Genomic DNA, 23,199 nt, shown 5'->3' with positions numbered 1-23,199 from the left:
CAAAAAGGGCTTTTCTAAGTACAGAGGTGACAAAAGTAAGCCAGGGAGCTTGCTGCTGACACATGACTGCGAGGGGTGGCTGATACACCAGAGGGTCATGCTGCCATCTGGAATGACCTCAGTGTGCTACAGAAATGGTCTGACAAAAACCTCATGAAGTTCAACAAGGAGAAATGTAAAGTCTTGCTGTATGAAAGCAACTACCCCAAGTGCTAGGACCCATCCACCTGGAAAGGAGAGTGGCAGGACAGGGCCCGGGAGGCCTTCAAAGACCAAGTTGACCATATGCAAGAAATGTGCCCTTGCCACAATGAAGACTGCTGGTATCCTGGGCTGCATTAAGCAAAGTATTTCCATCAGGTTTAGGGAAGTGATCCTTCCCCTCTACTTGGGTGAGGCCACACCTGGAGTGTTATGACCTGTTCTGAGGTCTCAAGTACAAGAGAGATGTAGACATGCTGGAGAGAGTGTAGTGAAGGATCATGAAGGTGATAAAGGGACAGGAACATCTCTTGGATAAGGAAAGGCTGAGAGAGCTGGGACTGTTCAGCCTGGAGAAGAGAAGGTTCTGGGGGATCTCATCAATGATTATGGATAGATGAATGGAGGGTGCAAAGAAGAGACAGCTGGGCCCTTTCCAGTGGTGCCCAGAGGCAGGACCAGGAGTGATGGATGGACTGAAACATGGGAGGTTCCATCTGAACATCAAGAAACACTTTCATTCTGATAGCAACCAAAAACTATCACAGGTTGCTGAGAGAGGTGTTTGAGTGTACCTGCCTTGAGATATTAAAAGGTCAACCAGTCATGGTCCTCTGCAATTGGGTCTTGGTGACCCTGGTTGATCAGGGGTATTGGGACTGGGTGACCTCTGAAGTCCCTTCCAACCTCAGTCATTCTGTGATTCTTCAACATGATCAAAGGCACTGTTCTCCAGTATGCAAACCAAAAAGCATGAAATGATGCTTCTGTAGAATTCTAGCTCTCAATAATTGTACTGCAGGCTGCCACTTTTGTTTAAATGGATAAAATAAAATGGGAAATATTACTACCAGGAATAAATAATACCTGAATGCCTCTATGTCTCTATTAATATTGTGAGTGTTCGTTTGATTGGTTTTGATGTAAATGAGTTGATAATTAAAAAAAAACCCAACAAAACAAAACCAAAAAACAACAACAAAAAAGAGAAAACTGAGCAACTTCAGGAAAAAAGGCACAAGCACTTCAAAACTAATGACAGCTAGTCCCCAAGATGGAAAGGAAGCTAGAATGAATCTCTCTGACAAGCTATTGCAATTCAGAAGAGGAAAATGAGATTGAGCAATTAATCAGGAAGAGTCATGTTATAGAAACCATTCAGTATTCAATCAAGCTGAGAGAATGGTGCAAAAGTTTTAAAATGAAGATAGCAAGACATTTCAGAGGCAAAATCTTCATGTTCACTAAACTCTTGAGATATGCCATCAGTGGTTCTGCCATAATCTATCTACATTTGTTGAGTGATCCTATAATCTAGTAGGAAAATATTTCATCAACAAGTACTTTGATATCAGTGATGGAAATGACAGGTATTAATCGTATAGGTTCAGAAATCTATCATCATTCACCAAGGTGGAGATATAGGATCTTGTAGGATAGTTTATATTTGGTAAAGTGAGTGGCACTACAGACCCTTCCTGACACAAGACCAGTTTCTCCTCATTAGCCTAAACCTTAGCTTTGCTCTGAGCATTTGGGGTCATTTGGAACAAAGCCCAGTTAAGATGCAGAAAAATGTTATGTGAAGATCCTTGTATATGTCCCTCTGGCTGCAGGGGATGCATTTTCTGTAGATATATTCAGATGACAATGATAAAAAGGTTGCACTTAGCCCAGAAATGCAATCTCATTGCAAAATAAGAGGATACTCTGGATTAGGGGGCTTGATGCAAAGGATTGCATCATTACAGCATTAATTTATTTTTTAGCCATGGCGTATATTTTAGAAAAAAATCCTAATATTTATTTTAAATGTTGGGTGATGGGTGGCACAGAACAGACCACAGTAGGTTGTTCTCCTCTGTCATTAGATGTCTAGAAAAAAATTAAATGAAAGTCCTGAACTTGTAAGCATCCACCCCTATGGCTTTTGTCAGTGCTGGCCTGCAGTGTCACACTGTCAAATCTGTGTTCCATTTACTGAGACTTAGGCTTCCATATGTTTTTGTTCTTCACTTAGTGTCTTTCTGTCTCTTTCTCTACGAGGCAGGTTTCCTTAACCTAGAAACATTCTTCTCCTTCTTCAGACACATTTTCTGTTTCAAAAACAATTTTGCAGTACTAATTATTGTTCAGAGGTAATAAAGGGAGCAGAAGTTCTCTGTCTCTACTCATTATTTTCCCTGTGTGTGTGTCAAATATTGTTGCTTTTTTTAGCAACAATTTCACACTGGTGATTTGTATTTAGATAATCAGTAAGCATTACTCAAAATGTTTAATGTTGCCGATGTAGAGGCCTCCTTTTAACTAAAAATTTCCTTATTCTTTCTATACATGCATAAAATTTCACACATCCTCTTCAGACAAAGGAATGTTTTCTTGACTGCATTCAATTTCCCAAATGGCTCGAGTCCTCTGGGTGTGCAACTGTCTCCTCTGCTCCCTCCATATATGGAATCAGTCTTCTTCAGTTTTTTTTCTCATACAACCTGTTTATCATTAGTTATGTAATTATTTTCTATGTTCTTCTTAGTTATGAATTGTAATATAAAATTGCAGAGAGTCAATACTCACAATACAGAATTCACTAGGTCACATAACTTACTCAAGTAACTAGAGCAGCTTTTCTAGGTTTTTACCTCCCTTACATATCAGCATATTATTTCCTGCCAGGCCTCTTGAACTCCTCTGATCATCAAAAACTGAAAATCAACAACAATAATTCAGAGAATATGCCAGCATTTTTAAGCTCTTAGATGAAAGGTACTTGGACTTGTTCTCTGAAGAAGCCTCCTTAAAGAAATCATTTAAAATTTGGAACTGTTGGAATATAAGTGACCTTGTATGCTATGACTGGATCACAGAACACTAATTTCATGTGCACCTCCATCCTTTGTTTAATGTAACTAAGTTACAAAACTAAGTTTCTTGAGTGGGGTGGTCTATTTCTCATTTGCAGGCTATTTGTGTAGCTAGAGAAATGATTTTAAATGGTTCTCTAGGATTATTCCCATTTTAATATTTGAATTCTCTCTACTGAGTCTCCCAGATCTTTCCTGCTTTCTGCAACTGGCCCTTTAAAGCCTGAAATACACTAAAATACATTTCACATGGAGAGTTTATACATATCTCTTTGGACTTTATTCCGTTTAAAAACAATAAATCAGATGAAGTTGTTAAAATATGAGAATGCATGATTTGTGGAACCAGATTAAACCAGTATGTCATATTAGTTAATCCCATCAATTTGATGTTATTTCAAAGTAAAGCAAGCCACCAACTAGCTCCCTGAACCTCCTCCATTAATCACTTAAACATAAACACATCTGAGTACTGACATAGCTTTAAAATCACAAACAAGTGGAGCTCATTATACAACTGACATTTACAAATGTACTTTAAACATTTCACTGAACAAGGGCTTAGACCAGATGTGCAGTGGTATGTAAGGATACTTGATTCCTGACCACCACTGAAACACAGCTTGCCAAAAACGAAGGAAATAAATAGAGAAGATGGGAATATGTCGTGTCTGACAGGAGTAATAGGGGTTACTCTTGCACACCGAATAAAGGGGTGATCACAGAAGCAAATTTACTATAACACACAGAGCTTCACTGATAAAGATGCTGTGTAATGGTCTATCAGCACCATGAGGTGATATTAAGAATTTTGGTTTTTATATCTTTCACCGCAAGGAACCATTCTACAGGAAGGTGAAGAGAGAAAATAAACTTTGTCTTGGTTGGAAAAACTCCTTGTTGCATTTCTAGGACACAGGAAGTGCAGCTAGTCTTCTGACCTTTAAATATATTTCAGCAGCTTGATTTGACTCCTGTGATTACTCTTTGCAGTCTTCATATTCAGAGTGACAATGATTTTTTTTGTGTTAGCTGTTTAGCTAGAAGTTCTGCTGGAAGCCTTTGAGGAAATTTCCATTGTTTATATTGTGACCAATTCTAATTCAATTATTTCTGAATGCATTTCTGCCAAAATTATCTGCTCAGACCTCAAAGTTTGCTCTACACTATTGGGATCCACTGACACTGACTCTTGATATTTCATGCTCATGTCTCTACAGCAGCATGCCTCCAAGAAAGGAGGTTTCAGTTAGGGTACAAATGTTGACCCAAGACAGGCTTGGACAAAGCTTTTTTTCTTATGAAATTGCTGAGCTGCTGAAGTCAGTTTCCTGTAGGAAAAGGCTAGTTTCAACAACTGTTTGTTTACTGTTCAAATACAGGAAAAGACCATGCAGATAATTTTTATCTAAAGTTTTGGTTTAAACAGCCAGGCTTAGCCTAACTGTTTATTTTTGTGTAATAGAAACACAGCATAACACTTAAGAGCTATTTCACTCTTAGTATTTCTGCTGAGATTTTGGGTTCCCATTCCAAATTAGGGCTAGAAGATTTTCATATTCCTGTAGGACAGAAAAACAGTTTTTCTCTCCCTCTTCCAGTCTTGTGCAATCACTAAAGTTGGAACAATTATTTGATGAAGCATATTAAAATGAATCAATTTATATTGTTGACTTATTAATGATTAAGTGGAGATATAAAAACTCTTTGTAAGAATGATAGAGCTGCAAACAAATGACTGAGGGGAGTTGGAGGACTTGTCATTAATAAGAATGTGATGGCATCAGGAAATTAAAACCAGCTTGATAATCAAGCTAATGTTTCTTGGTGAGATGTAGCAAGTCACTAGTAATTTTTTAACAGTTTCACATGAAATCTCTTGCCTGTCAGAGACAGTAAACAGTCAAACAGAATAGAATCTTCACATTTTTGAATCTCTTGATTGCATTTTCCTAACCTTTGTTCAGCTGCTTTCATCTTTCAGGGTATTCTTGAAATGCAGGTGCCCTTTCATGGCTGTTATGACATTTTTTCAAATTTAACGTTTCATTTCATACTGAAATTGGTGTATTATGCACTGCCTTGCTGACCCTGCTGAAGCCCAATGTGCTTGGGAAGTCTTTCCAAAGACTTTATAAGTTGCTGATTCTGTTGTATCTGTTGAACAGTTAAAAAATTCTAGAAGTTAAATGAACAGAGATAATAGATAATTGGCACTTTCATCTGGAAGCGCGTTCTTTACTCCCTTAAACTCCCTTATTTTGCCTGGAATTGTTAGCAGAATTGTGCAGACTAGTTCACTTGAAAAGACCTCTCCAGCTAAGTCACAACTGAGGAGTCACAACTGCTAAGCAAGGGTGTGGAGAACAGAAGCCCTCCACACTCGGAATTGGATAGGGGGAGAGTGAGATGAAGTTTTTCTACAGTTCCAGGGAATCTCTGGCCACCTGACTGGTGCTTATTTATTTCAGGCTTCTGAAAAAGATGGGATATACAAATAAACAGTCAAATTTAAAAACTATGGATCACCGTATTTCTGTCTTTTTAAGCAAATATGGAGGTCAGAGCTCAGATCTTTGTACAGTGTCAGCTGAAGTCATCACCTTCAGCAGGTGCTGTCTGACAGTACCAAGGCATCAGATGTTCTGGCAACTGCAGCACAGAAAAGTGAAAATAAGTGTGCCAAGCAAGCTGTCTTCTGAGGGAAAGAACTCTTTATTCTAAGATTGAAATCTGCAAAAGGACCAAGAAGATCAAAAACAATAAAACCAGTGATCCCTGGGAGGAACAACTGAAGTTATTAGTCTTATTGAGTCTTTATGACATAAAACTTCTTATCGTAGCTTGGCAGCTTAAGGGAAGTTTTTTTGTCTGGTCTCAAACTCGAGTGACTGACTTTGAATGCATTTGAGTTTTGGATTAGGCATTTGTTCATACAGATTTTAGCAGAACAAAGTTTTTTATAGGAAGATTTTATATAGCAGTTTCCTTTCTTAGATTGTTACGATGCAGATAGAAAAGTAACAGCAGCAGCATCTGATTTACAGTAACTTCATGGCATGTGACTTTAATAACTGGTCTTTTCAAGCTTCTTTAGGAAGTACAGGTAAAGGAGAAAATCTAGAACAATGTCATGACATGACAAGAACTGAAGCTCTTCTGTGTTTGTCCAGGAATCCATTTTAAAGGGAAAATGCATAACAAATAGTATATTTTAGATTCTTAGACAAAATCTGAACTGGAAGAAGAGAAAGTCCTGTCAGTATTTATGCTGGGGATTAACTTGCAGCAGTCCCCAAATTGTAACACATCACTCCACACATCCCCACCCTTCTGAAAAAGACAACAGAGTATGTCCTTCACATGGAGCTGCTTGTAAACTAGGCCATCTTATGAGGAAAAATGCAGTGGCAAGTGATGAAAACAATTTCACTTCATGACTTAGTTGAAATACTGGGAGAAAAATTTTGGCAGTTTGTTCTCAGGAGTGGTGATGTTTTGCTGGAAGCTTCTCTTGGACCCCTAAGAGAAATTATGCCAGCAACCATTTCCAAAAATTGTATTTCCAAGATTGTCTACTTATACTTAGCGTTGGAGTTATAGTTCCTTATTTAAAAATTTGTATTAGCTTCAGAACATCCATATGCTAAATGCTATCTGCCTATTCCCAGACTGGTTTATTTTATTTTGGCCTTACTGACATGTCCCAGACATTCATCCTAACCTGCATTGCTATTTCTGAGAAGAAAAGAATCAGTTACTGAAGGGTTTTGCAGAGATCAGGTCAGCCTTGCTATGGTTATTGTTATCAGACAAATCACACAAAGTGGCTATTTTGTCCTCTTTTGTACTTTAAAAAATACACACAAAATGGAAATGTAAAGTGGATAAGGATGAAATAAACACAATTTAAAAAATGTATCTTAGTTAATTTTATTTTACTTATTACAAATACAAGAAATGTTTACTTCCCAGACCTCAATGACTTGTCTGGCACACACTCTAGGGTAAGTGCACACCCCACTTCAGAGATCACGGTCCTAACCCCTAGCTCACAGGGCTGTAATTTTTTCCATTTTTCTCATCCCAAAAGAAATTAAGGAAAATTTTCTCTTTTATTTTTAAATTTTCCTAAACTCTGAATTAATGATTCTTTTCCTAGTGCTGAAAGTCTGCATAATTTCTTGACCATAGCAGTAAACAACAATAACCATATATATTAAAAGTGGAAGAAAACATTAATATTAACTTGAAATGAAAATACCATAAGTTAGAAAATACCGTAAGTGAGAAAACTATCAGGACTCTGACATGTCCTAAGGCCCTGACCAGCCTTGCTCTATTCCCCATCCACATCCTCTTCCCAGTGGCCCAGGAACCTCACTTCAGATCACACAATGAACTTTGGGCCCTGTGTAAAAATGAAAGTACTTTCTGTTTTAATTAATGATTTATGCCATCTGTTACAACCTGCCCCCAAACAGAGTAGTCCATTTTCTGGAAAGAATCTCTTGGAGGTTTGCAATGTGAGGCAGGGGACTTTTTTTTTTTTTTTACTGTACTCTGTCATAAATTGAGGTCTCTTCAACAATTCAAGCAGGATCTCCATAATTTGTCTATTTTCAGGCTTGAGCATCCAGTAGACCCAACAGTAAGACAGGATCTATGTAGCATCAAGGAAATTGTGTTATGGAACATTATATAAAAATGTCATGCAATTTCCTAAAGTCTTCCTTTCCTAAAGACTTCCCATATGAGTAGAAAATAAGACAAAGTACTTACTTATTTTCCTTCAGCCGTCCTGCTTTGATTTTCTCAAGTGTCCAATAGGGAAACTTCTGTTCTACCTATCTCCTGCTGATAGGGAATGGAAAGACTTGGATTGCAAGGCATTTAACCAGCTCTGACCATAAACTATGTGAATGTTATGTGATAGGTGGGGAGACTAGAAACTTGTCTAGAAAATAATTTAGGAAACCCCAATACTTCTGCTGTTGGTCCTATACAGCTCAGTCATCAGAGAGCAATTATCACCACTGCAAAATAATTTATTAAACAGTAATATGGTCTTTCCTGAGGAGAAGATTCTGCCTTCCCAAAAGAGCTTTGTCTCATTTGAGCCTTTGCAAGCTGCACGACTGTTAGCTGTCACATTAACAGAAAACAATGGAAAACAGATGAATAGGCTCCCAAATAACTTTGCACCATGTTGGTGGCAAGAGATTGCATTGGGAGCTTCCCATCAGTCTGAGGGACTATTCCTTCAGAGTGCAGCTGAGGGCAGTAGTGCCAGCAGCTGTTAATGGCTTGCTGAGTGGTGCTGCTTGGGATCCGAGTCCCACAGGGGAAAGAGCACTCTCCCCACCTCTCAGTGTGGCCTTAGCTGGGCTGAAATGGATCCGGATAGCTCAGACCTGCTCGGCACAAGCCTGTCCGCCTGTCCCAGTTCCCAAGCAGCTCTTAGCCACAGGCAACCTTTGCAAGCTTAAGTGATATCAGCTCTTTAGTGATTATCAGCTCACTGTGATTTCAGCTCTTTGCTTGCTAGGTGCTGCGGGCAGGCAGATGCAGGGGGAGAGAGGAGAAGGCTCTGTGGGGTTCCACAGCGATGTCCTTATTGAGTCTTCTGCGAAAGTTCCCAGTGACAGCTCTTCTGCCAAGTTGGGCAAAAGCAGCTCTTTTATAGAGGGTACAGGGCTTTTGGAAATTGTCCAATAGCAAGGGTTAAAGGCAAGTGAGCTATAGTCTTACAGGCTGATAAGCAGGGGTCCAAAGGCAGAAGAGAGCGGCCTCTAAGGTCCAGGGCTCATGACTTGGCATTTCCTATCTTAGGCTTCTGGCTGCCAGGGAAGCCTTGCAGGCTCTGGGCCTGCTACAACCTCAGACCTTCCTAATGCTGTCAATTTAATGTAATCTGTCCTTGCTGTGCTTTGCTTTGTTGAGGGGAGTCACAAACAGGGTTCCCTGCACCCCTCCTGTCACCTTTTCTTTTTTTATCTCTTAATTCCTTATTTCTGGCTGGTACAGCAAAACAAGAATGACAACAACAAAATAAAACTCATGAGGATAGAGCCTGCATGACAGAGTAAAATATTCATCATGGTTATTGCACTTGATAGAGCACTTCACAGATTCTTCTTGGTCCATTTAAAAAGTTTCCTGCAGAGCTTCTACAGACTCTCTCTCTTCTGCCTGCTGCATAAAAATACAGCCCTTGGACCTGCTGAATTAAACTAGCACTTGTTTGGCGTAGTGCTGCCCATCCAACAGTGCCAACAGCCACAGTGCTTCAGCAGTTGGTGGAAATACCCTGCCTTGCCCAGGGGTGAGTTTCTGCCAACTTTCAGGCAGAGCTGTCTTTGTATCTTTAAAAAAAACCAACCCCTTGAGGGTTGAATTTTGAAAGTATGTTGGGTGCATGTTCCACTTAAATGTGTCTCAGTCTCATCAGGTGCTTTATGGGCATCCCTAATCATTTAAAAGGCTTTTGAAAACCTGACCATGCATAGTATAGAAGCTTCTAAGAGCTTTGGAGCAGAAGTAATGCAGTAGTTCAAATATGCTGTGGAATTTATGTGATTACCAATATTTTCAAAGGTATACGTGTGCCTGAGTAGGCTCTGAAAATGTAGATCTAGGTTGTTAAATTACAGAAATACTTGAGAAGCTTTACAGCAACTTTCTCTTTGATAATATTTCCTTCACTAAATGTCTGATAGATTAATAATAGTAATTAGTGAATTAGCTACTGAATAAAGCTAGATGCAATTCCATGAACAAAGTACAGAAATTGGACAAATGCAAATAAAAATATGCATACAAATATTTTGGCGCATGAAACTTTGATCAAATTGGTCACAAGATCAAATTAACTTTATCTTGACATGAACAGATGCCATTGTGCTTGGAATTGTTATTGAAAGTATGGAAGATTACATCCTGTCTCTGATTGAATTTCATGTTTTCAGTTTTGAGCCTCCTAGGATGTTTACATGACTGGCTTATCTACATGGTATTTTGAAATCTGTGATTACAAAATAAATAAAGTACAAACAAGTCATTATTGTATCTGCAAAGGGATTAGACTGCATACATAGGAGAAGCATAATCATCACAGCTGTGCTAATGCAAGTTCTGGCTCTAAATGCCCAATGAATCCCTCTTTTCCTCCAAGATATCTCCCTGGAAGCTGCCAGTGATGCTATTACTGCACACATTTAAAAATTAGCCTTTTTTTCCGCATAGCTAATGATTTATTGGTAACAGGGCACTGATGTCAGTTTCCAGAAGTTCCTGTTTTCCAGTTGAATATTCCAAAGAATATTTCAAATTAAATAAGGATTTGGATATTTGCATGAAGATTTAAATGTTTCCAGCACCCCTTTTTTCCCCTGCCATACACTGGGTTCTAAATATGAACTGGTTGCATGTCTTTATCTTCCTAGGAAAGGTGAAGATTTCCTGCAGAATGACAGTGATTGACTCCCCTGTTCCTTGGTGGTCTGGATGTTTTTGACTTGGTCTGAACCCGGACAGTGTTCAGGGCTGACAAATCCTGCAGGGCATGCTGCAGCCTTGCTGCCATCTCATCACTCTGAGCAGTGGTATTTTGTCTTTGCTTCCTGAGTTTCAGTCCTTGATTGTTAGAGGTGTACAAGAAAAATTTTGGCATGCTGTACATTTCTGTATCTCAAACACTGGGCTGGACTATGGAGCTCAGCCCTGGGCAGGCTGCTCTCCATTTCTTCTCCTGCTTCTTTTGTTATCAGTGTCTTCCACCTCAGCATGTGGGCAGGCCAGAGGGTGGGTTGACAAGAACATTTTGAAAGTCAGCAGTGACAGATGGCAAGTCCTATCCCTGGTATGCATGAACACCTTTCTGTCTCACAGGCTGAAGGCTGCCTGTTTAGGGAGCTACTCTTTGGAAAAGACCCTGGTCTCAGGCTGGAAGGAGCAGAGAAATTTTCCTGTCAGTTGGGGCTGGGGGACTTGGGCTTGTACAGCCTGGAGAAGGCATAGCTTCATGGAATAGGACAGCAGCCCCCTGGGGCTACGGGAATGTCATGGAGTAGATGCAGCCAGGCTGATCACATTGCTGCAGGGCAGGAGAATGTGAAATAACAGGCATAAGTTGAAAGAAGAGAGCTTCACATCTAAGGAAATAATTTTTCCCACAAGGAGAAACAGGCAGTGGAACAGGTTGCTCAGAGATGCTGCATAGTCTTTGTTCTTGGAGGTTTTCCAGATGCAAGTGGACAGAGCTTGGAACAGCCCCATCTGATCTCAAATGTGAGACTGCTGTGAGTGAAGGGATGGATATGAGACCTTTCCAACCTGAAATTCCCTGTGATCATATGATTGCGTATTGTCATCTTGTTTTGAGCAGTGGATTCCTGTAATTGGTGTTAGAAAAAGAGAGATGTTAAAATGTCATAAATTTAGGAATTATGGCAAGTTCAGAAAAGAGAAATGAAAGACTAAATACTGGGGAGTTGAAAGAGGGTCATAGTGCTGGGGAATGAAGAAAATAAGGAAGAAGGAGAGGGACACATGATCAAGGAGAAAGTAAATGGAGATGGTAAGAGCTGTGATGCAGAAATGAGTGATGGGTGGTGAGATGGGAAGCAAAGTGGTCCGGGGAGACACTAAAAAGAACAGAAAAATGCTAGACATTGTGAAACACTTTATATTCATACTTCAGAGATGAGTGCTTCATTGTCAGTTTTTCTGGGAGCTTTTCTGTTCCTAAATATGAATAGTAAAGTGCCTTATTAATGCCACCAACAAAATTCAGAGCCTGTGTTAATTGCCAATTTTGTCTATCCTTACGGAAAAAATATCATTAGTGCTTTCACATTTTTGTCTCAGGGCTATGGGCCTGACTGTTAGTAATGGTAATATCTCTGGCTCAGAAAGGCTGGATTAGTTCCCAGCTTTGTTGTTATCATGGCATTGTATTGTTTGGCAAAAGGATAAGGCTTTGTACAATACGTTATCTCTGAAAGCACAAAGTCTGGGAATGTGAAAAAGCAGACACTTTTAGTTTATTAGGAAAAAAGAGTGCTATATATTTTAAATATCACTGTTTGTATTAATATATTTGCATTAAAACTATGGTACTGGATATTGCTCTGAGAAGCATCTAACATTAGCCTTAGCTTTGGGTTATTTTGGTGTCTGGATAAGTAAACCTGTCTGAAAAACTTTATGGGAGGCTGCTTGTTCAAGGACGAGGTTTGGTTTCTGTCACTCTTTCCTACTGATGCTTATTCACATTATCAGTGAGGTTTAGCGGTGCTGTAAAGTGCCAATTTGTAATTGTGAAAAAAATCTGTCCTTTACTCAAATTGCATTGACTTCCACTTTAAATATCAATGCCGATCTGAAAGTCTTTTAGTCTAGGCTAAAATTAAAAATAGCTGTATTTTAAACTCTCCTGCTACTTTGCTTCTCTTTCTCAGGAATGTTACCATATCACTATTTTGAGACTATTTTCAGTGGTCTTGACATCTGCCATTTATATTATTTCTTCATGATACATCACTATTGTTAAGGAAAAGGAACACTGAAAATGAAGAACAGATAAGACCTTGTGTAACAGCTGTTACCAACGGCCCCTGAAGCAGACAAAATAACCCACTTGAGGGTGACACAATATTTCTTTGACAATTTTAAAAGCATACCAAATTTTTCAATGGCTGATAGTGAAGATATCTTTCAGATATTTAGGCACAGAGTTTTTTTGTGATAAATTGTTTGCTTTCTGATTTGTGTGGAGGAGAGTCTTCTAATTTGTAACTCATATAATTTCTACTAAGTTAAAGAAGTCACAAACAAATGCATTATTCTTTATATAATATTTCTGTTTAGCCTAATTTAACTCTTTAACATTGTCTCAAATGCTGAAATTTCTATTTGTAGGTGAGAAAAGCATCTTCCATCTTGAGAAAGACATCACTTACGTCACCTACACCATCTTGAGAAAGACATCACCTACATCATATTGAACACATACAATCTAATTATTCTCCATAACTTTGATAATTTGAAGAGGAAGTTAAAACATTCCTTTAAAGCTTTGTTTAAGATAAAGCTCTGTGGGACACTGTAGCAGGGCAGGGGTGGGGGCCTTGGGAGACTCTGCTTGGATGGCAGCCAGGGATTGGCTGTGAGGGTGCTTTGGGTAGGGTGGGCTGTGTGTTGTCTCCAGTCAAGGACTGCATCCCCTTCAATCCTGTAGAGCCCAGTGCCCCAAGGCTTCTGTGAAATGGTTCACAGCTTCCATCCCTGCAGTGTTCACAAGCACTTCCCTTGCTCCCTCGCACCTCCCTCACCTCCTCACCTGCTGGTCCCTAGCTCCAGGCAGCTTCTGCTCCATGTTACCTCCCACCCAGCCCTGCTCAGCAAACATTTCTCCCACTTCTCCCAGGCCATGGCTGTCAATTGCACTCTTCCTGGCTGTGCTGGCCATCCTGGCCAGGCTGAAGCACCATCACCTGATCCGTGTGGCCATGGCCCAGCAAATGCAGCAGCGCAAGGAGTCTCTGTACCAGGAGACAAGGCTGCTGCAGGATGCTGAGCAGAGCAGGCTTGTCCAAGAATCTACACTCCTCTCTGTGTGGCAGCAGTGGTTATTTTGGACCAGGAAAATGAAACTTGCCTCTAACAGCTGCTGTGATCAGGACAGCTCCAGCAGCAGGAAGAAGGAGAACAATAATGAGAACAAAAACTTCAATGGAGAACACAGCGGTGTCAGGTCCTTGGTTGTGCCCATCCTGTTGCCAATACAGGTACTGCCTGTCACTGGAAGTATCAAAGAACCTGGTGTGTGACCTTCTTGGTGTCTGCTGAGTGCTTTGCAAAAGCAGTTTCACACCAGAGATGCACCCAGCCACTGGGATGGTTGGCACCCGTGAATCCTGGAGTGTCCATGAGAACTGAATCTTCTGCCAGCTGCTCCTGTTCCTGCAGCCCCCCCACAATCACATGTTCAGGCTGGACATGGGGGCAGGTGACAGAGGAGTGCTCTAGCATCCTTTTGATGCTGGAATGCTGATGCTCAAAGAAATAACTGATGGGGGATACACTGTTTTTTCTCCCCCACCCTCCAACACACAAGCAGGTGTGGGATCAGAGTTCATCCCTCCTATGCACCCCAAACCCTCTGCACTCCTTCCTGTGCAAGGAGGAAATGTCCTGCTGGGTACAGATTGCTGAGATCTGCCTGGCTCTGCTAGCCTTTAGTGGCACTGCTGGCATCTAAGGGGGCTGCCCTCCTCCCAGTCTGCCCTCTGGGATGCAGATCTGCACTGAGCTGGTTTCTGCCATGCATCGTGGCAGCCCAGGCACATTCCTGATCCTTCAGCAGGCAGCCAGCAGCTTTCCCAGTGTGCCGGTTTGGTCTGGGGTAGTCAAATTTTCTTCTTCACAGCAACTAGGATGAACATTTCTGTTGTTTAAGGATTAAAATTTATAGATTAGAAGTCTCTGAAGCTACAAAGTAATTTATATGGTTTTGATAATTTGAGCATTTGAATTTGCCTGTTGGTTCTGTTGGGCCATGCAATTTGATTGTGGGCAAGCAAATAACAGAAGGTTGATCAAGCTGAACAAAGCTGAACAAATTAACATCCATGGAAGGGGCTTGAGACCAAATCAACAGGCACCTGGTGCAGTTGGCACACTGGAGGGAAGGGATGGCATCCAGAGGCACCTTGGCAGGCTTGAGGGGTGGGCCTGTGAAACCTCATGAAGTTCAACAAAACAAAATGCAAGGTCCTGCACCTGAGTTGGGGCAATCCCAAGTGCATATACAGGCTGGTAGATAATTAATTTAGAGCAGTCCTGAGGAGAAGGACTTGCAAAAGTTTGTGGATGAAAAATTCAAAATTCAAAATCAAACATGATCTAGCAATTCAACAGCCCAGAAAGGCAAACACATCTTAGGCTGCATCCAAATCAGCTTGGCCAGCATGATGAGGGAGGGGATTCTCCCTCTACTCTGCTCTGGAGAGAGCCTATCCACAGTGCTGCAACCCATGCTGGGGTCCCCAGCACAAGAAAGACATTGACCTGTTGGAATGAGTCTGGAGGAGAGCCCCTAAGCTGATCAAAAAGGCTTGAGCACCATTTTATGATTCTATGATAAAATTAAGTCCCATTAAATTTCGCTGTGATTGTTTTTATTTTAATTCTGGCCAAAGTAAAAATGAGACTGAGAGATCTGTAAAATGAGAGTCAACTTCTAGTCAGAGTTCTGTGTGTACTTATCTTTGTCATTAACTTAGTAACTTATGAAGGGAGCTTAAAAAGTTTTTGATGAAAAGCTGTATTTAGGAAGCAAAATAAGAGAATCACATTATAAATTCTTCTGAAAATTAGGATATGAATTCAGGATTAAGGAGCCTAAGGCATCAGCAGAAAAAGCTTAAAAGAAGGCTAAATATTAATTCTTTTAAGCAGCATTATTATGATGAGATTTAATCTATTGTAAAATCAGATTAATTTTGATTGACGTGCAATTTTATGAATTGTTGATAATTTAGAGATATGTCTTTGTTTGGGTATTTTTTGAAAATATTGAGTACAGACAGTTGCATATGTGGAAGAAGAAAATTTCAAGCGTATTATATCTAACCAGAGCCAGCAAACACTGAATTTCTGATTTCTCAGACAGCTTGGCAAATATATTTCCTTTTGATATTATCCTTTAATTAAGCAATGCCATACTGAACACAAAGATGAAATACTCTTCTTCAGGCTAATCATAAGCAATTTTCTTCTAACACATAATTGTTGTTCCCACAAGTTCTGTTACATAAACAACTAAATGTGGACTATGTGGGAGCATTTCAAATTGCGGCATAGTACTTTTGCCAGGATCTGGTGAAGTCTCCACATTTCGTTGGCCATTGCTTTGACAGTGTCTCTATGTTATTATGAAGGAGCTCTGTGCTTTCATGATGGCACAGGCTCATCCTCAACACTAAATATAGGATTTAAACAACTTACAGTCATTGGTCATGTGTAATTGTCCCTGAAATCTTTGGTATTTGTGCGAGTTATGGCCTTCAGGGCTTGTTCAAAACCGTTCAAAAAATAATGTTTGAGGGTACAGAGAGGAGCCAGGACTTGTGTCTTGAGCATGAAAATCTCTTATTCATTCTTGATTTATGTGAGGTCAGTGAGAAAAATAGCTGCTGACCCTGTTTTTTTATAGGCACTGACTTAAACTGCTTCCAAGTGTCCCCTCCTCTCCCTCAGTCAGCTTTCCTGTCCACCTGTGCCCGGGGATTCCTGGGCACAGAATTCACACAAACAGTGTATGCCTATAAGTAACATTCTTTTTTCATCCGATGTGTACTACTGTCCATCCCCCTTTTACCTCTCTGCAGGTATGGAAGTCTTGGCAAGAAGCACCATCTCTATGCAACTGAATCTTCATTTTGCAGTAGCTCTAAAAGATCTACAGTTTATTCCACAGGCTGGATATATTTAAATATTTGTATATAGCCTAAATGATGGAGTAATTTTCTTCCTGTTTCTGATCTAAGTTGTGTGCATGGTCTGCAAGTCTCCATTTGCAGAACTTTTCCACCACCACTGTTTTGTTTAATTAATCTCCAGATCGGTTCTGTCAAGCCAAATGATGTCTGATGGCTTCTTACAAGCTGTAATAACAGGACTGCTTAATCTCAACAACTATATCTGAACTCATCAAATGTTAGTCCAGTGCATTGAACTCATCTGGCACCAATAAATAAAACCCACAAGAATTTTTTTTATTTTTATTGAGAACTGAGTTTATGAGAAGCAGTTTTTCAGGAAGCAACAGCAGTATTTTCCAAGATGTAAATTTCCCATTTGGGCTAGAAATTGTCTTTGGGAAATATCATGTTTTATACATAGTGGACAACGAAAGCTACTCTATTTTTGAGTTTGTGATATCTGACACACTTCTCACAACTATTATTCCTTGCAAAGAAGTATTCAGTTAAGCAATGTTATTGAACCATGAGTAGACATTTGATCACTGCTGTCCATTTATGGGTTGTCTGTTTGCATTTCACCTGTCCCCTTTAGGAAGCTGGACAAGCACTTGTATGGACATAGAGGAAATATAAGTAAAATGGAACAAGAACAAAAAAAGGAAAATTATTTTTCTGTTAGATCAGCAGCCTGTACAGTTGACCAGCCAATGATAACAGAACAATGAAGGCACTAGGGAAGAGCAAACAGATTCTGACAAGGAAGGTGTCACCTATCCAGGAACTCCTGTAAAAGAAATGCTCACCTGTCTTACACGCCCCACCCCCTCCTTCACTTAACACATCTGGCACGTACAAGAAACTAAATTGGTTCAGAATGACTGTGGAGCAAGCATACAGGTTTTCACAAAGATCTGATGAGAAGAGTTGTTTGAACTTCGAGAGTGAACTGTGATTACCACCCAGATTTTGTCTTTGCTGGACTGGACTATATCATTATGTCTTTCATTCCTGATAACACTACAGGCAGTATTCTCTTAACAATAATAACTGTTTAACAAAAAAAACCACCAAAACACCAAAACAAAAACCAACCAAACAAAAAAAACCCCAAAACCCAAAAAACCCAAAAACACCCCAAAACCAAACCAAAACAAAAAAACCAAAACCAAAACAAAATCAAAACCAAAACCAAAAACAAAAAAAACCCAAAACCCCAAACCAAACCAAAATCAAAAAACACACCCAAAGCCAAACCAACCAACCAAATTAAAAAAAAACCCCAAACCCTAAACTAAAACAACAACAACAAAAAAGAGACAAAAATAAAACCAAAAAAGAAGAAAAAAGATATTTTATTTGCCCATTGAACATTCAGTTGCAGCTCTGTAATGTACTCTGTCCTTACATTTGTTTATCAACAGCTAAGCATTGAAGTTATATTTTGTTTTTCAGTGGCTTTGTGTGTGAATGATGACCAGACAAATTGTGAGCTGAGTGATGATGGCTCAAACATTTAGAAGAATGGTTTATGGGGACCTATTAGGTCAAACCAGGGAAAATCTGCATATTTAGATTTTTTAAAAATCAAATATATACACAATATATAATACAATATATATACAATATAATACATATATATTATATATGTATTTAGGGAGAACATTCAGGTTGCAAATCTGCAAAACATGATACCTATTGAGACATTAATTTCATAGGAAGTATGCAGATTGCTTTTATAAGGCAAAGACAGTGAGATTTTTGTGAATCAAAAAGTAATATCAACAAATCTAGGTAAAAAGACTGTACATTTTCTCAACAAATCTGCTCACTAAAATTGGTAAGTGAAACAATAAATCTGTGTTTTGGTGATCAAAAGCAAGCCATATCCAGAGACTGCACATTCCCTGCCTATGTGACTGCAGGGGTTTGTTAGGCTACTGGATTTTTCCTTTTCATCTTGCAGAAAATACTTCAGGGCATTATTTCTCTTTTCAAGGCATGAAAGTCTACTGTCTTCAATTCAAGAATTCAAGAGCACTTTCTTGAATTAAGAACTAACTGAAGAATCAAGTGAAGAAATATTTGAAGAATTACAGAGATTGGGGAAGGGAGGTGCAGAAAGGGAGGTAGAAAATGTTTTTAAAGTATGACTGATTTGAAGTGACTTTTTGACAGATGCTAGATGAGCTGGGAAAGAGATGATGCTACACTGCAAAGAGGTGGTGGCTAAGAAGAAAGAAAAAAATAGGAGCAATAGGGAAACACAGCAATCACTTCTTTACCGTATGTAAGTGCTCCAGGGGCACTGTTTCATCTCTCTGACCTCTACAAAACCTAGATATATTATTAGCACATAGCAGAGGTTTTTCCATGAGGCCCTCCCTTATTTCTATTGTTTCAAATGCAAAAGATTTGATCTCAAGTGCAATCCCCATGTTTGCATATTTTTTTGGCAGTGGCTTGTTAACGTTTCTTCAGTTTAAATGCCTATAAAGTATTAATAGCCCTTTTGCTCAGGATGTATTTTGTTTTTACCTGAACTTTTGCCAAGTTTTAGAAATGTAAATCTGTGCTAATGTGCTACAATAATTGAACTCAAACAAACTCTAGTCAAAATTCAACATCTAATCAGAAAAGGTTTGAAGTTCTGAACTTTTTGTTCACTAGGACAGCAAGAAAACCCTTCAGGGCTCTCTCCAGAATCTCACTTGTACACACAGTGCAATAGGCTCTGCAGTGAGACCCAGTGATCAGGGTAGATGGGGGGATGCTAACCAAAGGTACAGTCCAGCTACCACAAAGGGGATGAGTATGGGATTGGCTGTTCTCTTTTCAACATGCACTAATATTTTAAATGAGGCATTTAAAATGAGGCATTTTCTCAGTGGCTAAAAATTATTCCACTTAACTCCAGGGACTTAAATGGAACAACTTAATGAAGTGCATTATTTCCTGATTTAAATGCTTAGTTTGGGCCTTGGGGAGCAAGACTTCATGCAAAATCTCAAGGAAATGACTTGGTTTCAGTTTGCTGAAGTTCTCAGTGTGTGGTATGACCCACTCTTCCATTGTGGTGGTGCTGAAGATTCTGAGTGGTTTTAAGATCTCAGATGTATCACGAGCCCAGACACAAATACATGTAATAGATAAAGAATGGGAAAGTTTCAGTTTGAAATTATGACATGAAAACTAATTCATAACATGATTACCTTGGTAATTTGAGGTCATATACATTAGTGTTTAGAATAATCTAAGCAATTATCTGTTTTCTCTTGTCCCTTGTTTTCCGTAAAAATGCGTATTCCTTTCCCCCGTCTGTCTGGGCACTCTTCCCATCTGCAATCACCCCTAACTGAAGAAGCAGTGCTGAGTGACTGAAGAAACAAACAATGTCTAAGGGACAGATATATATGTATATTTATATTTTAAGGGTGACATGTTTCTCCCTCATCTCACAGTATATTAATTTCTAACTTTATCCTTTATCCTATATACTATTCCCTATGTAACCTAAACATTAATGGAACATCATCAACATGCTTCTTGCTTGGTCAGAGGAAATAGGCACTCTAATGTCATCCTTCAGCCTCTATTTTGTGTCTTTGGCCTACATCCAGCCTCATGAACTTCTTAATGAAGTTTACTTTTAGAGCTACTATCTGTCAAATTGTCTGAAAATGGCATACAGTTTCAGATGTTTTCAGTGAAGCTGAAATGATTAAACAAAAGACTGAAAACAATGTATTATAATACTGGCATGACAAAAGCATTTATGCATTTCAGACATAAAGCAGCCCAGTATTTATTGCACTGTAATATTTTTTTTACTAGCTTATAGAGACATAAATGCGACGTTGAATCACTGGAGAATAGTAATCCTTCTAAGAGAATTGAAGTGTTTCCTGAAAGAACCATTTGAACATTGGAAAGACTATGTTTTTAAATTAAAAAATATTCACTCAAAAGTCAGAAACCTCATTATGTTCAACAACAAAAGTGAACAAATCCTCACAATTAACTCTAAGGAACAAAACAAATATTGATAGAAAGTCTATCTTTTCAAAATGAGCATCTCTCTTTCTTATGGCCTAAGTTATATCTTATACTTAATTTTTCCTCATCCAGGTGATAAGAAACTCTCAAGGTCTGGTACAGAAATCATGGTAAAAAATTAACTTTTAAAATTACTCTTGCCAGTATTTCAATATGAAATACCTATTTATGTATATCTTGCAGATGCAAATGGAATATTTGATAGCACAATAGCATTATATTGTGACGAAACTAATAAGATAAAAGGGAGATGAGGTTGGAGACCAAGCAAAGATCAAAACTTAAATTTTGCTATTGATTTTGTAAAAATGGGAAAACTGAGCAATAGAGGAGAGCTACAAGACTATTTTGAAACTCTGATGTTTTATGCCTTTGTCACGGCTGCTATGTGCATCATGAAGTCACATTTGAGATTCAGCCAAACTTCTGCTAAAAATCATGTGAAACTTGCCTCTTTAAGGTTTCTTAACTGTGTTTGTTAAAAGGGTTGTTAGGGTTCACAAATGTTTTAAATTAACTTGGGTACACTTGGCTAAAAATCACATCAAATTCGTTATTTTAAAAGTTTTGTTTGCAAAGCGAAGAAAACCCAAACCCTTTGGCTTTCTAGGCTGACTTTGTTCTTGCTTTTTATTCACTGACCATCAATCTCCAGGGGGGAAGTGATATAGATTCAAACCCCAGATATTATTCTGGAATATCTGTGGAGTGAAAGAGAGAGCTTTGGTATGAGTTTCCCTGTTTTTCTGTTGCTGATGCTGTATAGAACACATCTGGATCTCTGCATGTGGGCCCATCTGTGACGAACTCGACAGGATAATTACCTACCTGCCTGGTTTTAGCTTTCAGGAATCCAGGAAGTGGGGATATTGCAAATAAAAGCTTAACACAGATGATTTTTATTTGTTAATTAAGCCCAGCTGATTTATATGCAAAAAGGAAAAGAGGGACCAAGAATTCTTTCAAGGATGATAAGAAGACTGAGCAGTGTGCAACTTGAATTTGAAGATTTGTCCAGAGCCATAACTCATTACAATGAGAAAAAAACCCCTTGGTTTCAGAACTCTTTGCTTTCCAGAGTTACTCAAGAAATTCAGTATGTTGTCCCAGCGATATCAGGGTTTGCTGACTTGTCAGGATGTTTGGGTTTGAGGATTATAAGACTGGATGCTAATGCTACATCTTATTCTCTTTCCATCATCTATCATTTCCCTAAGTTCAGAAGCTCTCCCAACTTCTTGCACAAAGCAATTAGCAGCTGTTGCCAACCTCAGTTCCTCCTCTTCCATGTCCTCATCTCTTGTCAAAAGAGAAAGAAGTAATATTAACACAATAAGTTTTAGCTGAATTCTTGGAAGCATTCTTTGAGGAAAAGCTGACTTTTACCACTCTAATACTACCTTCACTTTTCCTTCTTTAAATCCTCAGTCTACACTATCTTGTGGCTTTTTCTCAGTACCTTACTGAAGTAATTTCCATTCTTTCTGGCTACTGCAACCAAAACATTTAAGCTTATGCTTCCTGATTTCTCCCCCTTTCCCCAGAAGCTTTATTTATATGTATTTCTTTCACCAAGCATACAAGTTTTCCACTAGTTCTCAAACAGGCTTTGTTTTCCCCTCCTTCCAGGTGTCAGATTTGCTGTTCTCAAGGTGCCCTGTTTCTCAAGGTTTGTAACAGGAAGATGTGGAAAACAAACAAAACCTTTCATAATTTGAAGCTACGGATACTTCAGGAAATTATTCTTTCTTTATGGAAAATTCAATTTTCTCTGAATTTTCAGTGGAAGCTTTGGCTGTCTATCATTTCAAGTCTCTTGGATTCTGCTGAACATCTTTGTCACAACACTCCATTTAAAAATTGAACTAATCTGCTTATTCTAGAGTTGGACAGTTTATCACAGATGATAAGATGATTGAACCAAATACAAAATCACTCTATTCATGGCAGTCCATATTGATACTAATTAGTATCTTTGCTTGCAATTTGCCCTCCATGGTTTTCTTTTTTTGCAGTACTCATTTATCTTCTTTATCTAAAGCTGAATTTATCCACTAAATCTGCAGGGAATTAAATTTGCTTATATCATGAAGAAATTAACTTTGCTGGATGGAGAAATTGTGCCCTGATGTTTGTAGTATGAAGAATGGTGTAATAAGTTTGGGTGAACTCGGAGTATTTTCAGAATCCACCTAGTAGGGGAAATGGATGAGGAAAAATACAACTATCATTTTACCTCGTGGAAGAACTGAAAGCAAAGTGATACTGTTAGTGGGGAAAAAGGTCCCAGTGACTGCATGCTCAGAACATTCTCTTAAAAATAAAGTGAATTTCTTAGATGGTATCGCATTAAATTTTGATTAGTTGCATTCATTTAGAATCTAAGGTGGATTATTCAGTGCAACACATGCAGTGATTGTGTAATGGCAAAACATATCTTCCCCAGAAAGGCTAAATTCAGAACAGTCTTGTGTCTGAGAACACTAGGTTGCCTCTTGGTCAGACCGAGTGGCAATAAAAATAGAGGTCAAACTACAAATGTGTCATTGGATTCAAAGCCTGTGTTGTTCTGGGTTACATTTGAGTGAACTTTA

The 23,199-nt window shown here is 39.0% G+C and overlaps 1 long non-coding RNA gene across 1 annotated transcript in view; it reads left to right on the top strand.

Moving 5' to 3' along the window:
* The window catches only part of LOC132329521 (uncharacterized), a 38,467-nt gene extending 15,508 nt beyond the window's left edge, over positions 1-22,959 (top strand). The window contains exon 2 of the long non-coding RNA XR_009487076.1: positions 22,235-22,959. This is a non-coding gene — a long non-coding RNA (uncharacterized LOC132329521). The remainder of the gene's footprint in view (positions 1-22,234) is intronic.
* Positions 22,960-23,199: the final 240 nt, after the last annotated feature.

Source organism: Haemorhous mexicanus, chromosome 1 (assembly GCF_027477595.1).
Source record: "Haemorhous mexicanus isolate bHaeMex1 chromosome 1, bHaeMex1.pri, whole genome shotgun sequence".
NCBI lineage: Eukaryota > Metazoa > Chordata > Aves > Passeriformes > Fringillidae > Haemorhous > Haemorhous mexicanus.
This window is presented reverse-complemented; position numbering and strand designations above follow the sequence as displayed.